Below are 14420 nucleotides of genomic sequence, written 5' to 3'. Positions count from 1 at the left end.
AGCTAGGACTACAGGTGTGTACCACCATGCCCCAGCTAAGTTTTAAAAATATTTTGTAGACACAGGTCTTTCCATGCTGTCCAGGCTGGTCTTGAACTTCCGTGCTCAAGCAATCCTCCTGTCTCGGCCTCCCAAAGAGCTGGTATTGCAGGCATAAGCCACTGTGCCTGGTCTGTCTGAGCTACTTTTAAAAGTATAGGTTCTCTCGCTTCTCTCCAGCAGAGACCAAGCCACCTCTGAATCTGTGATTAAGAGGCACTCTTGTGATACAAAAATGTCAAATCTGGCCAGGTGTGGTGGCTCATGCCTATAATCCCAGCACTTTGGGAGGTTGGAGTGGGCAGATCACTTGAAGTCAGGAGTTCGAGGCCAACATGGTGAAACCCCATCTCTACTAAAAATACAAAAATTAACCAGGCGTGGTTGTGCATGCCTGTAGTCCCAGCTACTCGGGAGGCTGAGGCAGGAGAATCATTTGAATGAGGGAGGCAGAGGTTGCAGTGAGCTGAGATCACGCACTGCACTCCAGCCTGAGCGATAGAATGAGACTCTGTCTCAAAAAAAAAAAAAACAAAAAACAGGCACAGCTGTCTGTTCATGTGCTCATTCCCTCACTCATTACTGCAGTCCTGCCTGTGTGTGCCTCGCCTCTCCAGCCGGATCCTGCCCCGCCCCCGCGTGAAGGCATGGAGCCCCTGCCTGCGCACTTCCTTCTTCCTGGGCCACCTGCTTCTCCCTGTGTGCCTGAGATTGACGGCTGCAAGACTTCTCGCACTCATCAGCCTTCAGCCAGCTCTGCTCGTGGGGTGATCCCTGGGCAGCACCAGGCTGGACGGTGGCCCGTTTGGCTCCCCGAAAGCCTTGGGGCCTCCTCGGGGTCCCGGACATGGGGTGCTGCTCTGATTCCAGCCTTTGGGCTGGGCTGCTGCTGGCAGGTGTTCAGTTCTGCTGCTCAGATGAATGAAGGGACATGAGGCGGGTGTCTAGGCGCAGCCGGGACCGGGGACTTTTCTTTTTTGAGACAGAGTTTCGCTCTTGTTGGAGTTCAATGGCGAGATCTCGGCTCACTGCAACCTCTGCCTCCCGGGTTCAAGCGATTCTCCTGCCTCAGCCTCCAGAGTAGCTGGGATTACAGGCGCCTGCCACCACACCTGGCTAATTTTTGTATTTTTTAGTAGAGGCGGGGTTTCACCCTGTTGGCCAGGCTGGTCTTGAACTCCTGACCTCAGGTGATCCGCCAGCCTCGGCCTCCCAGAGTTCTGAGATTACAGGGGTGAGCCACCCCGCCCGGCCAGGGTCAGGGACCTCTTAGGACCCAGCTGCAGCCCAGGGCAGAAGAGTCCCCGCAGCTTCCTCCGGTGGGTTGTCAGGCCTGAGTGAGCAACTTCTGCTTCTGGGCCGCTAGAGGGAGACCTTCGCAGCCTCGCACTTGGTTCAAGACACCTGGCTAAGGGGTGTGTGTGAATGAGTGTGTGTGTTGTGTGTGTCAGTGCTAGTGCGAGTGTGTGTTGAGCGTGTGTGCTGTGAGTGCAATTGTGAGTGTGTTGTGTGAATGCAAGTGTAAAAGTGTGTGTTGTGTATGTGTGTGTGACTATTGTGTGTGTGTGTCAAAGTGTGTTGTGTGTTGTGTGAGTGTGTGTTGTGTGAGCGTGAATGCATGTGAGTGTGTATAGTGCGTGTGTGTTGTGTGTGAGTGTGAGTGTGTAAGAGTGTGTCCTTCCTGGGCATGCCCGTGTGGGTGTGGGCAGTGGCCTGAGCCCTGCCCATCCTGCCAGGTGGCCTAGCTTGCCAAGGTGGGGAAGGGTTGTTTCCTGAAGGCTGGGAGGCGAAGTGGGGGCTGTGTGGGCAGGAAGTAGAGCTACAAGGCCACGGTGGCATCCATGAAAGATGTTATTGGGCCTTTTCCCTGCCTGCTGCTGTTCTTTGCATCCCGTGTGTATTATGAGAAACAATTGTATTGAAGGAGAGCCTATGGATCCAATACCCGCTTTACAGAGGAAGAAACTGAGGCTCAGGGAGGCGGAGTCACTTCCAGAGCTGGGATTTGAACCCAGGGAGCAGGCACCAGGGCCCGGGCTCCATAACACTAAGGAGCCCTGCCTCCTGGGACAAGCAGCCGCCTTGTGGCGTGGCCTGTGTGCCCAAGCTGGCCTGTGGGGCCTGGTGGGCTGGCTCTGGGTTTCAGCTCTGCCACCTGCCTGCTGAGTGACCTCTGGCAAATCCCTCCACCTCCTTGAGCCCCACTTTTTCTTCCGTAAGATGGGACTCAGGACATCTATTTCTCCGGTTATTTAGAGGTTTAACTGACACCGAATGCAGAGGGAGCCCGACTCCAGGGCCTCGTCAGGAGCCTTGGCATGCGGCCACAGGGCCTTTGTATGTACTGGGTGTGCTCCTAAGATGCCCATTAGAAAGATAAGATGCTCCCTCACTGTGACTTCCCTTCCTCCCCTGCCACAGGGCCAGCGTGTGACCTATGGAGGCGCACCGGGCCCCATGCTCAGAGCACCCTGTGCTGGGTTGAATGGTCTCCGTCACCATTTCAAAATTCCTAGCAGTTTTTAACAAGGAGCCTGCATCTTCATTTTGCAATGGGCCTGCCAGCGTCACAGCCGGACCTGCCCTGCAGCTGGAGCGCTGTGGCCCAATCTCGGCTCACTGCAACCTCCACCTTCTGGGCTCCAGCGATTCCCCTGCCTCAGCCTCCCGAGTAGTGGGGACTACAGGCGCGCACCACCACACCCGGCTAATTTTTGTATTTTTAGTAGAGATAGAATTTTACCATGTTGGCCAGGCTGGTCTTGAACTCCTGACCTCAGGTGGTCCACCCACCTCAGCCTTCCAAAGTGCTGGGATTACAGGCATGAGCTACTGTGCCTGACTGCCCTGCAGTTTCTTTTTATTTGTTAATTTTATTTATTTTTTTAAGAGACGATTTCACTATGTCGGTCAGGCTGGTCTCAAACTCCTGACCTCGGGTGATCCACCCGCCTCGACCTCCCAAAATGCTGGGATTATAGGTGTGAGCCACTGCGCCCGGCCTGCCCTGCAGTTTCCACTCCTGCCCTGTCCCTTGTGTCATCTGCCCCCAGCGAGGAAGGAGCCTAAATAGCAGCAGAGACAGTCCCTGGAGACAAAGCGGGCTCAACACACCACTGACGCCCATAGCCAGGTGCCCTCCTCTCCTGGCACATGCTCAGCTAGCCTCTGGGTCAGTTGCTCCTCCGAAAATGGGGCTGACAGTTGAAGCCCTCCAAGCTTCCCAGTCATAGCTGTGGCCCCTCTCAGCCCGCACCCAGTCCACTCTGGATTACCACTGGAGACCCCCAAGCCGGGGATCTCCCCCAGGCTTCTCTTCTGTGAAGCGTTCTGGGCCTCTCCACACCCCCATTTCTCTGAGGCAGGCGGGGGCTCCAACGCAAACCCGTGTGAGACTCAGCTGGGCATTGCACTGTCCCATCTGCCAACAGAAACCCTCACGCCGCCGAGCCGATGCCTCTGTCCCCAGCACCTCCTTGGGGACGGTGGACTCTGTAGTCAAAGGGCCATCTCAGGGGAACCGCAGTATCTGTGCTTCAGGCAGCCGAGTTGAGGACGTGTGACATTCTGGTGGCATCGTTCATCCTTCACTCTGGGCTCTGGGGCTGGGCACCCGCTCTCTGGCCCAGCCTGCCGCCAGGGTGAATGGTCTTTGGGGCGGATGGCGTTCTGGGAACAGGTAAAGTCCTGGCCAGTGGACAGGCCAGAGCTGGAGCCTAGGTGGAGGCCTCCCCAAGGTCCACCCTGGGTCCGACTCGGCTCTCCCTGGGTGCGGCGACACCATTGCCAGTTACAGACCGCCCAAGAGTGTCCTGAGGTCTAAGCATAGGAAGCACAGGGGCTGGTCTCATCCACACTGCATGCACCCGCCTGCAGCCCTGCCTGGCTGTGTCCCTCAGGCCATGTCCACTGTGTTTTGAGAACGCTCCTCCAGGCCTACAAAGTCTGCCAAGGTGAATGTCAAAGGGACATGGGGGCAACAGCTCCCAGGATCAGCCCGAATCCAGCCTCCTCCTCCGCCCTCTCCATGGGGCCTCTCTCCATGTCTCCGGCTTCTCAGATTGGTGTCCTCAGCCTCGTGTGGCCTCACCTCCTGCTTTAGTCTGTCCCTGATCAGGTTCTTGCTCCCAGGGAGGAGCGAGCTTGGACCACTGCTCTCAGAAGGGGCCCCCGAAGTTGGAACCTGCCCCTGATTTAGCTGGGTGCCCTAGGCACTGTGCTCACCTCTACCAAGCTCCCAGAAGCGAGGGCTGGATATCTGCCTCTCTGTGCCCAGCCCCCTTCCTTCCTTCCTTTGTCAACAATCAGTTATTAAACATCCATGGTGCAATGCTCGGGACTACTGCAGCTGCCCTCCAGGGTTTTGTTTTTGTTTTTTTTTTTGAGACAGAGCCTCACTCTGTTGCTTAGGCTGGAGTGCAGTGGTGCAATCACGGCTCACCATAGCCTCAACCTGCTGGGCTCAGGTGATCCTCCTTCCCCAACCTCCCAACTAACTGGGACCACAGCTGTGCCTAACCATGCCCGGCTTGTGTTTTTTGTAGAGATGAAGTTTCGCCATGTTGCCCAGGCTGGTCTTGAACTCTGGGGCTCAAGTGATCCATCTACCTCGGCCTCCCAGAGTGCTGGGATTTCAGACGTGAGCCACCGGGCCTGGTCCTGTCCTGTAGGGCTTCTAATCTACACTCTGGGACTCATTTGGTCACCTCTTATTGTAAACTTTTGTTCCTTTCTTCCCCACCATCTGCTTTACTCCAGGGATGAGCCTTAATTGGTCTAAGCCAATCTGACTACCTCACCTATTTGGTTCTAACGATATAGGACACATGTCCTGACTTGGGTCAGATGGCCTTTTTAATAGATTTAAATTGTTTGCCTCTCCTTCCTTCCTTCCTTCCTTCCTTCCTTCCTTCCTTCCTTCCTTCCTTCCTTCTTTCCTTTTCTCTCTCTCCCTTCCCTCCTTCCTTTCTTTCCCTTCTTTCTTTCTTTCTCTTTTTCTCTCTCTCTTTCTGTCTTTCTCTTGTTCTCTCTCTCTCTTTCTTTCTCTCTTCCTCTCTCTTCCTCTCTCTCTCTCTCTCTCTCTTTCTCATGGAGTCTTGCTCTGTCACGCAGGCTGCAGTGTGGGGTGCAGTGCCACAACCTCGGCTCACTGCAACCTCCACCTCCTGGGTTCGGGTGATTCTCCTGCCTCAACTTCTTGAGTAGCTGCAATGACAGGCACGATCCTCCACGCCCAGATAATTTTTGGAGTTTTAGTAGAGATGGGGTTTCACCGTGTTGGCCGGGCTGGTATCGAACTCCTGACCTCAGGCGATCCACACCTAGGCCTCCCAAAGTGCTGGGAATTCAGGCGTGAGCCACTGCATCTAGCCAAGTAGTTCCCCTTCTGTTGCACTGGGACCTAGAGGCACGTGGCCTGGGCCTGCTCAAGGGTGTCTTGTGACCCTGAGGGAGAGCCTGGCTAGGTGAGTGCTCCTCTGACAGAGCAACGCCCCTGAGGGTCAGTCATTCTCAAATTCAACATGCCCCAAGTTGTGGTATTCTGGGCTATCACTGCCCGGGAAAACGCGCTCCACACCCTGACCTTCAGGCCTGCTCCTTTTTGCTCATCTCTGGAATCCCTCGTGCTGATGGTCTTCAGATCCGCACACGCTCCTCCTGCTTGGCCCTAACTCATGGCTCCAGGGGGCTGAGACACACACAGGTAATTGTGTTTCAAGGGAAGGGCATGAGAGGTCCCCAGGATACCCCAAGCCCTAGAGGGCCAATAAATGGCCGTGAATGGTGGTGAGTGAGGCAGGTGCAGAGTGTGGCCATGAAGAGTGGGGCAGGCTCCCCAGAATACTGGAGGGGGCAATCTGCGGTCTGGACGAAGGGTACACGCCAAGGCCAATTGTGGTTGCTGGTGGGACGCAGCTGGGAAAGCGGGAGTGAGGACCCCAGACCCTGGCGGGGGCATGTGGCATGGCGGTGTGCTGCTCCTCCCCTGGCCACAGCCACTGACCACAGGAAGGCATCTCCCTCCTTAAAGCAGGGAGAATATCCCCGAACCAAGGCTAGCCCTGCACCCCGGCCGGGAATCCCAGAACAACACCCTCCCCCTGATCTTAGGTGCTGAGCAGCCCTGGATGGTGACCCCTGGGTGGAGAGAGCATGGTTGGTCATTTGCAAGAAATCCAAGAAAGACGTGTGGAGAGGCTGCTTCTCCCTGTGTTGCCACATCCGCGAAGTGAATGCTGCTTTGTGTTTCTGTTGTTGTTTTGATGGTGTCTGAGATGATGAGGGGAGCCTGAGTCACAGCCTTTACGAATCTGATCGTTTCCATCTACAGGAGCTGCCTACGTGTTCAGGAATAAGCCACATGCTGATTTGTAGGTGGCCTGGCCAAGTGCTTCGGAGACTCCGGCAGCATCCAAGGCATGATTTTAGATCAGTGTTCTGGAGGCACTTGTGTTATTTAAGGTCAGTGTGGTTAAATGCATAAAAGTAATCATTGTGTTAAATGTATGAGTTAATTGAACATACCCCAAGTGAAAGTGATTGTCCATGTTTTCATATTAGAATTAGATTTATAAAGAGAAGGCTAAAACTTGTCAGATTTTGGAATGCAAGGTCTAAGAAAAGCTAGGTTTCAATGCTGACAACTCTTATAACTTTATATATTCACTCTTTTTTTTTTTTTTGAGACTCTATTGCCCAGGCTGGATTGCAGTGGTGCGATCACGGCTCACTGCGTCCTCAATCTCCCAGGCTCAAGCAATTCTCCCACCTCAGCCTCTCAAAGTGCTTAGACCACAGGTGCACACCACCACGCCTAATTTTTTTTTTTTTTTAATTTTATTGAGACAAGGTCTCACTAAGTTGCCCAGGCTAATCTCAAACTCCTGGGCTCAAGCAATCCTCCCACCCCAGCCTCCCGAGTACCTGAGACTGCAGGCAAGCACCACCACACCCAGCTAATTCTCAATTGCTTTTTCATAGACAGGGTCTTACTATGTTGTCCAGGCTGGTCTCAAACTCCTGGGCTTCAGCAATCCTCCCACCTCGGCCTCCTAAAGTCCTGGGATTACACGCGTAAGCCACTGTGGCCAGCCTTGGCTCAATTCAAATTCAAGTCACTAGGTCTTCCTTGGAAAGCACAAAACCTCCCCCAGGCCTTAAAATATTCAAGTGACAGAAAAGGGAGAGGCCAAGAGGAGCTGTCACCTGGAGGAGAAGGTAGGCTCTGAGCTGGGCCTGGAGCCGGCAGGAGGGTCTTCTTAGCACCCAGCAAGCTGCACCAGCCAAGCACTGCCCTCCCCTACCCACCTCTGCTGGCCTGGAAACCTCCCTCTTGGGCTCCCTCTGGCTTCTTGGGTGGAGTCTCGCTTTGTCGCCCAGGCTGGAGTGCAGTGGCACAATCTCAGCTCACTACAACCTCTGCCTCCTGGGTTCAAGTGAATTCTCCTGCCTCAGCCTCTCTAGCAGGTGGGGTTATAGGCGCCTGCCACCACACCTGGCTAATTTTTTTTTTTTTTTTTTTGAGACAGAGTTTCACTCATGTTACCCAGGCTGGAGTGCAATGGCGCGATCTCGGCTCACCGCAACCTCCACCTCCTGGGTTCAGGCAATTCTCCTGCCTCAGCCTCCTGAGTAGCTGGGATTACAGGCACGCACCACCATGCCCAGCTAATTTTTTGTATTTTTAGTAGAGACGGGGTTTCACCATGTTGACCAGGATGGTCTCGATCTCTTGACCTCGTGATCCACCCGCCTCGGCCTCCCAAAGTGCTGGGATTACAGGCTTGAGCCACCGCGCCCGGCCCACCTGGCTAATTTTTGTATTTTAGTAGAGACAGGGTTTCACCATGTTGTCTATGCTGGTCTCGAAATCCTGACCTCACGTGATTCACCCGCCTTGGCCTCCCAAAGTGCTGGGATTGCAGGCGTGGGCCACTGTGCCTGGCCTTGAGTTGAATCCTGACGTCTCAATCACACAGCCCGAAATCCATTCACTTGTTTATTCAACAAACAATCAAGCACCTAGACACTCCAGGTTCCATGCCAGGAGCTGGGAGTTCACAGGAGAGCACAGGCCCCAGCCCTGGGGCTGAGTTTTGCTGCCTTCGTGGCCTGTGACTGCTGTGGTCTGAATGCTGGTGTCCCGCAGATTCACGTGCTGGAACCTAATGCCCAATGGGGTAGTGTTAAGAGGTTGGGCCTTTGGGAGTTGGTTAAGTCATGGGGGCTTCACCCTCACAAGTGGGATTAGTGCCCTTATAAAAGAGGCCTGGGGGAATGTGTTTCCCCTTCCGCCATGGGAGGACAGAGTGAGAAGGTGCCGTTTGTAAGGAACGGGTCCTTGCTAGATACCAGATGGAGCGGTGACTTCATGGTGGACTCTGCAGCCTCCAGCACTATGAGCGATGCATTTCTGTTGTTTGTAAATTACGCAGTCTAAAGTATTTTGTCAGGGCCGGGTGCGGTGGTTCACGCCTGTAATCCCAGCATTTTGGGAGTTTGAGGTGGGCAGATCACCTGCGATCGGGAGTTCAAGACCAGCCTGGCCAACACGGTGAAACCCTGTCTCTACTAAAAATACAAAATTAGTTGGGTGTGGTGGCGGATGGTTGTAACCACAGCTACTTGGGAGGCTGAGGCAGGAGAATCGCTTGAATCTGGGAGGCAGAGGTTGTGGTGAGCCAAGATCGCACCACTCCAGCCTGGGCTACAAGAGTGAAACTCCGTCTCAAAAAAAAAAAGAAACACTTTCTCATTATTTTAAAAATAGCAACATTACAGAATAGGTACTGTGGAAAGTGAAACTGTCCTTTCCCCCACCAAGCCTCTGTCCCTTTCTTCTTCCTTCCTGGGTGCTCAGCCTGCAAGGGCCACTGAGAAGAGCTATACAGGTTATAACTATCTGTCACTTTTTTTTTTTTTTTTTTTTTTTTTGAGACGGAGTCTTGCTCTGTCACCAGGCTGGAGTGCAGTGGCATGATCTCGGCTCACTGCAACCTCTGCCTCCCGGGTTCAGGCTATTCCCCTGCCTCAGCCTCCTGAGTAGCTGGGACTATAGGTGCCTGGCTAATTTTTTTTTGTATTTCAGTAGAGACAGGGTTTCACCATGTTGGCCAGAATGGTCCATCTTCTGACCTCTGATCCACCTGCCTCAGCCTCCCAAAGTGCTGGGATTACAGGCCTGAGCCACCGTTGCCCAGCCTCTGTCAATTCGATCTCTTTCTATCTATCTACCTACTTATCATATATACAGAGAGAGAGAGACAGAGAGAGAGAGAGGTCTTTATTTATAATTTATTTATTTATTTTTCTTGAGACAGAGTCTCGTTCTGTCACCCAGGCTAGAGTGCAATGGGATGATCTCGGCTCACTACAACCTCTGCCTCCCAGGTTCAAGTGATTCTCCTGCCTCAGCCTTCCCAGTAGCTGGGATTACAGGTGCCCAACTAATTTTTGTATTTTTAGTACAGATAAGGTTTCACCATGTTGGCCAGGCTGGTCTCAAACTCCTGACCTCAAGTGATCCACCCACCTCAGCCTCCCAAATGTTGGGATTACAAACATGAGCCACTGCGCCTAGCCTTAATTTTCTTTTTAATGCTTCTCTGTATTTTCTTCTCTTTTTCTGAGGCAGAGTCTGCCTCTGTTGCCCAGGCTGGAGTGCAGTGGCACGATCTCCACTCACCACAATCTCACCTCCCAGTTCAAGTGATTCTCCTGCCCCAGCCTCCCGAGTAGCTGGGATCACAGGCATGTGCCACCGTGCCTGGCTCATTTTGTATTTTTAGTAGAGATGGGGTTTCTCCATGTTGGTCGGGCTGATCTCAAACTCCTGATCTCAGGTTATCCGCCCTCCTTGGCCTCCCAAAGTGCTGGGATTACAGGCGTGAGCCACTATGCTCAGCCTGGATGTTTTGTTATGTAAACAATGACTGTCTTTTTCTTTCTTTTTTTCTTTTTTACTTTGAGACAGAGTCTCGCTCTGTCACCCAGGCTGGAGTTCAGTAGCCTGATCTCGGCTCACCGCAACCTCCGCCTCCCAGGTTCAAACAATTCTCTTGCCTCAGCCTCCCAAGTAGCTGGGATTATAGGCACCCACCACCATGCCTAGCTAAGTTTTGTATTTTTATTTGAGACGGGGTTTTACCATGTTGGCCAGGATGATCTCAATCTGTTGACCTTGTGATCCACCCACCTCGGCCTCCCAAAGTGTTGGGATTACAGGCATGAGCCACCGCCCCCAATCGCCCCCTCCTTTTTTCAAACCGTGCCCATTGGGTGGCCCTTGTGAAGATGGCGGCATGATGACATTGGTTGAAAGATGTCCTGTCCCCAGTCTTATTTGAGGGATTCAGATAGTGTGAAGGTGAATCCCTTTTTGCCAGAGGTGAAGACCAAGGCCCAGAGCGGGGACAGAGAGAGTCATAAACAGTGGCCTGGCAAGATCCCCCGGAGAAGGTCTTGGAGCCCCCAGAGGCAAGAAAAGCCTGGGACCAGGAGAAACGGCACCCATGGTGGGGCTTCTCCCGGGAAGAGGACCTGGGGTGGAACAGGTGATTCGTGGGTGAGTCACCACAGGGCGCGGGGAGGACAGGCTCGTGTGGAGCTGGGGCCGCCCTGGGGCCTCAAGTCAGAAGTGAATAACCCTGGAACGGAAGAGGTGAAGGGAGCCCGCCGGCCAGGAAGGAAACAGGAGGCCTTGCCTCGTTTCCTGGCCCAGAGAAGGCACGTGGCGGACGGTTAAGCCGAGTCTGTAGCCTGCTCTGCATGTGATCCCCGAGACTGGGATGAGGGAAGGACTGAGGAAACCACACTCGCTGTTCCCCAGGGGCTCACAGTGTGTGGGGGAACAGGAAGGAGGAGGGGACAGGCGAGAAGTGAAGCGGTGAGTGCCCAGCAACCCACAGCAAAGGCAGGGCACGAGACACGTCAGAAAGAAGGGGTAACCCCGGGGCACGCCTGCCCCTGGCTGCCGGGACGCCTGGGAAGCCGCTGAGGATGAGGTGGCATTAGGGAGGCACCTGGCTGGATGGACACAGTGTCCACAGCCGACCTGAAGGCCATGAGGTCCAGGCCTGGAGCAGCATACACGCAGGAGGTGAGAGAGCATGGGAGGCCAGCAAGTTCACCCCTGTGATTTCAGCTGCGAGAAACGAAACAAAGTTCAACCATAAACATCGTCATTGCCGGCACTCCAGCCTGAGCAAGAGTGAGACTCCGTCTCAAAAAAAAAAAAAGGGGGGGGGGGGCACGCCGGTGTGCTAGGCATGGGGTCCCAAGCCAGAGTTGGGAACAAGCTGACCAAGAAAACCCTTCCGGGCAGCTGCTCCTTTCCCAGGTCATCCTTGCAAGAGGGCGCCAGGGTCTGCAGGCAGTGCCACTGGGCCACCGTGGATGGGAGCCAGTGGGCTTCCAGGAAGGGAGGCTAAAGATACCCCTTCCTGGCAAGGCCCAGAGAGGACCAGGATCCAGTTCCCTGTCCTGCTGTCTCTGGGGGCAGGGTGGTGACCTGAGGGCCCTACAGCAGCTGTGTGTCCCCGGCACTGCTGGGGGCTGGAGTCTGGGACTGGGCATCTATTGGCCAAGACTGGGCTGGTGGGCGAAGGCAGGGCAGGGTGGGTGAATTACTGGCAGCCCGCTGGCTCTGTCTGTCTCTCTGCCAAGCTGCCCACTGCATTCTTTGGCCTCCTATTTCCAGGCAGCGTCTGGGGTGGATCCCAGGCCTGGCCTGCCCTGTGTCGGGGAGTCCGTGTTTGGGGTCAACAGTGCTACTGCTTAGGGCAGCAGCTGAGGTGGTGGTGTGGCTCGGATGTGATGTTACGGGGAGCTGGGTACCTGGGACAAGGGTCGTCTCTCCCTTGTGCCATCCTAGGAGCTCAGGTGACCTGGGCGGGAAGGGACATGTGTGCATGTGAGTGCCTGTGTGTGTGCAAGTGTGCATTGTGGGGTGTGGGCACGTGTGTGTGCACACGCTAGCTGCGTTGGGATGAGGGGTTACAGGCCCGCGTGTGCCCGAGTCTCCTAGAACGTGTGGGGGAGTGGAAACCTGTGGGCGGCCCTGTCTTCTCTCCACATCCCTGTCTGGCGGGGGGGCCGGAGGGGCAGCATGGGCAGTTTGGGTCTGGCTCCCTAGCCCCAACCTGGCCCAGGGCAGCTGCCCACGGTGCTTCTGCCAGAACACCTCCAGGGCTCCCAGACTGTGGGATCCCCTGTGCCACTGCATTGGCTGTCCCCACCCCCATCCCCACACCTCTGCCCAGGACTGTAGGGACAGTGAGAAGCAAAGGCGTGGACCCCGAACCTGCCTCCACACGCTCTGGTGGCTGCACCGTGGACAGTGGGTTTGATGCCTGGGGTTTCCTTTGTTTTTTATTTAATTATTTTTACTGTGCTCAAATATACATAACATAAAATCTACCATTTTTGCCACTTTTATTTATTTAATTACTTTTTTTTTTTTTTGAGACAGAGTCTTGCTCTGTTGCCAGGCTGGAGTGCAGTGGTGCAATATCAGCTCACTGCAACCTCCACCTCCCGGGTTCAAGTGACTCTTCTGCCTCAGCCTCCTGAGTAGCTGGGACTACAGGCACGTACCACCACGCCCAGCTAATTTTTGTATTTTTATTAGAGACGGGGTTTCACCATGTTGGCCAGGATGGTCTTGATCTCTTGACCTTGTGATCCACCCACCTCGTCCTCCCAAAGTGCTGGGATTACAGGCTTGAGCCACCACGCCCAGCCCCATGTTTGCCACTTTTAAATGTACAGCTCTGTGACATGAAGCCCCCTCACAATGTTGTGCACCCATGGCTATGACCCATCTCCAGAGAGCTTTCATCTTCCCGAGCGAATGTCTGTGCTCAGTAAACACCGACGCCCCGTTCCCCCTGTCCCCAGCCCCTACCCCCACCATTCTGCTTTCTGTCTCCATGAATCTGACTCGGCTAGGGACCTCCGGTCAGTGGAGTCACACGGTGTTTGTCCTTTTCTGCCGGGCTTACAGCACTCAGCACAGGGTCCCCAGCGCTGGTCCGTGCTGCAGCTCGTCCGGGTTCCTCTCCTCTCCTGGGCCGGCTGCTCCTCTGTGTGACAATGGGCTGGGCATCGTTTCTCCATTGATCCACTGGTGGACACCTGGGCTGCAGCTTCTGGCTGCAGTGAGATGTTAACCCTGGCACTGGACAGTGGTGGGCACCTGGGCACGTGATGGGACTCCCTGAGTCTCATGTTCTTCATCTACAGGGCGGGATCCATAACAGTCCCTGGCTTAAGCGAGGTCAGGCGTCCTGTTGTGTCCCAGGCCCGTGACCACTCACAGGAGGGGTGAACAGGGCCAGCGACTCCAACTCTCACAGCTGGGAACTGAGGAGCGGGAGCATCCCCCACCTCGTGGGGCTGTGGTGAGGACACGTGTGGAACGCATCCGGCTCAGGGTAGGGCAGCGAGGACCAGGCACCGGTGGGAAGAGCGGACCCCTTGGGGCTCTGCAGGGTTCTTGGCTTTTTCTCGCTTCCGTGGCCCCCTCCTATCTCCTCCCCTAGGGCCCCCAGGCCTTCTGGAATGCTCTCATGGGGCATATCAGGCCTGCCCGAGCTGCCTGACCAGGAGAGCATCCTGTCCTTCCCTCTGGAATTTCAGGTCCACAGCCATCTTCCTACCCACATCTGGCCTCGGCATTCCCGCTGGGCCCTCCCCTGGAAGCGCAGGATGTTTTGTTCAGGATCCTGAGCCCAGGGCCTTCCAGGTGGCAGCAAGAGATCGGATGTCCAGCCAGCTTGGGGGCTTCCCCGTCCTGCCAGTGTGGGGGCCTCCTTGCTGTAGCCAGGTCAGGCTGGCCCGAGGGAGACAGCAGGATGGTTCCAGGAAGCCTGGGCCGCTCCCCAGATCAATGCAGGGCCGGCCGGCCGCCAGCAGGCTGGGCCACGGCAACAGAGCTGGGGTCAAGAGGTTTTTAGCCCTCTTGCAGCTCTCAGCGCCGTGTCCAAGCTGCTTCCTTCTGGGCAGTGACGTCCCCAGGCCGTTTCCCTCCCTCCTTCCCCGCCTGGCCTGAGCTCAGCCCGTGGAAGGAGGCCCCGTGTGCAGAAACCTTGATCTGAACCTCAAGGATGTCAGAGCAGCAGCTTCTTCAGGTCTATGTGACTCAACACAGGACGTGGGGCAGGCGGCTCCACCGCTGAGCCTCGGTTTCCTCATCTGGATGCTGCGGGTGGACAGCACCCAGTGCAGGGCCAGTCCAGGCTTACATGAGACAGCAGTATAGAAGCCTGGCTGAAGGCCGGGCGCGGTGGCTCAAGCCTGTAATCCCAGCACTTTGGGAGGCCGAGGCGGGTGGATCACGAGGTCAAGAGATCGAGACCATCCTGGTCAACACGGTGAAACCC

The sequence above is a fragment of the Cebus imitator genome, unplaced genomic scaffold (genome assembly GCF_001604975.1).
Source record: "Cebus imitator isolate Cc_AM_T3 unplaced genomic scaffold, Cebus_imitator-1.0 Scaffold36, whole genome shotgun sequence".
NCBI classification, from domain to species: Eukaryota; Metazoa; Chordata; class Mammalia; order Primates; family Cebidae; genus Cebus; species Cebus imitator.
The sequence above is the reverse complement of the archived record's forward strand: the minus strand, read 5'-3'. Positions refer to the sequence as shown.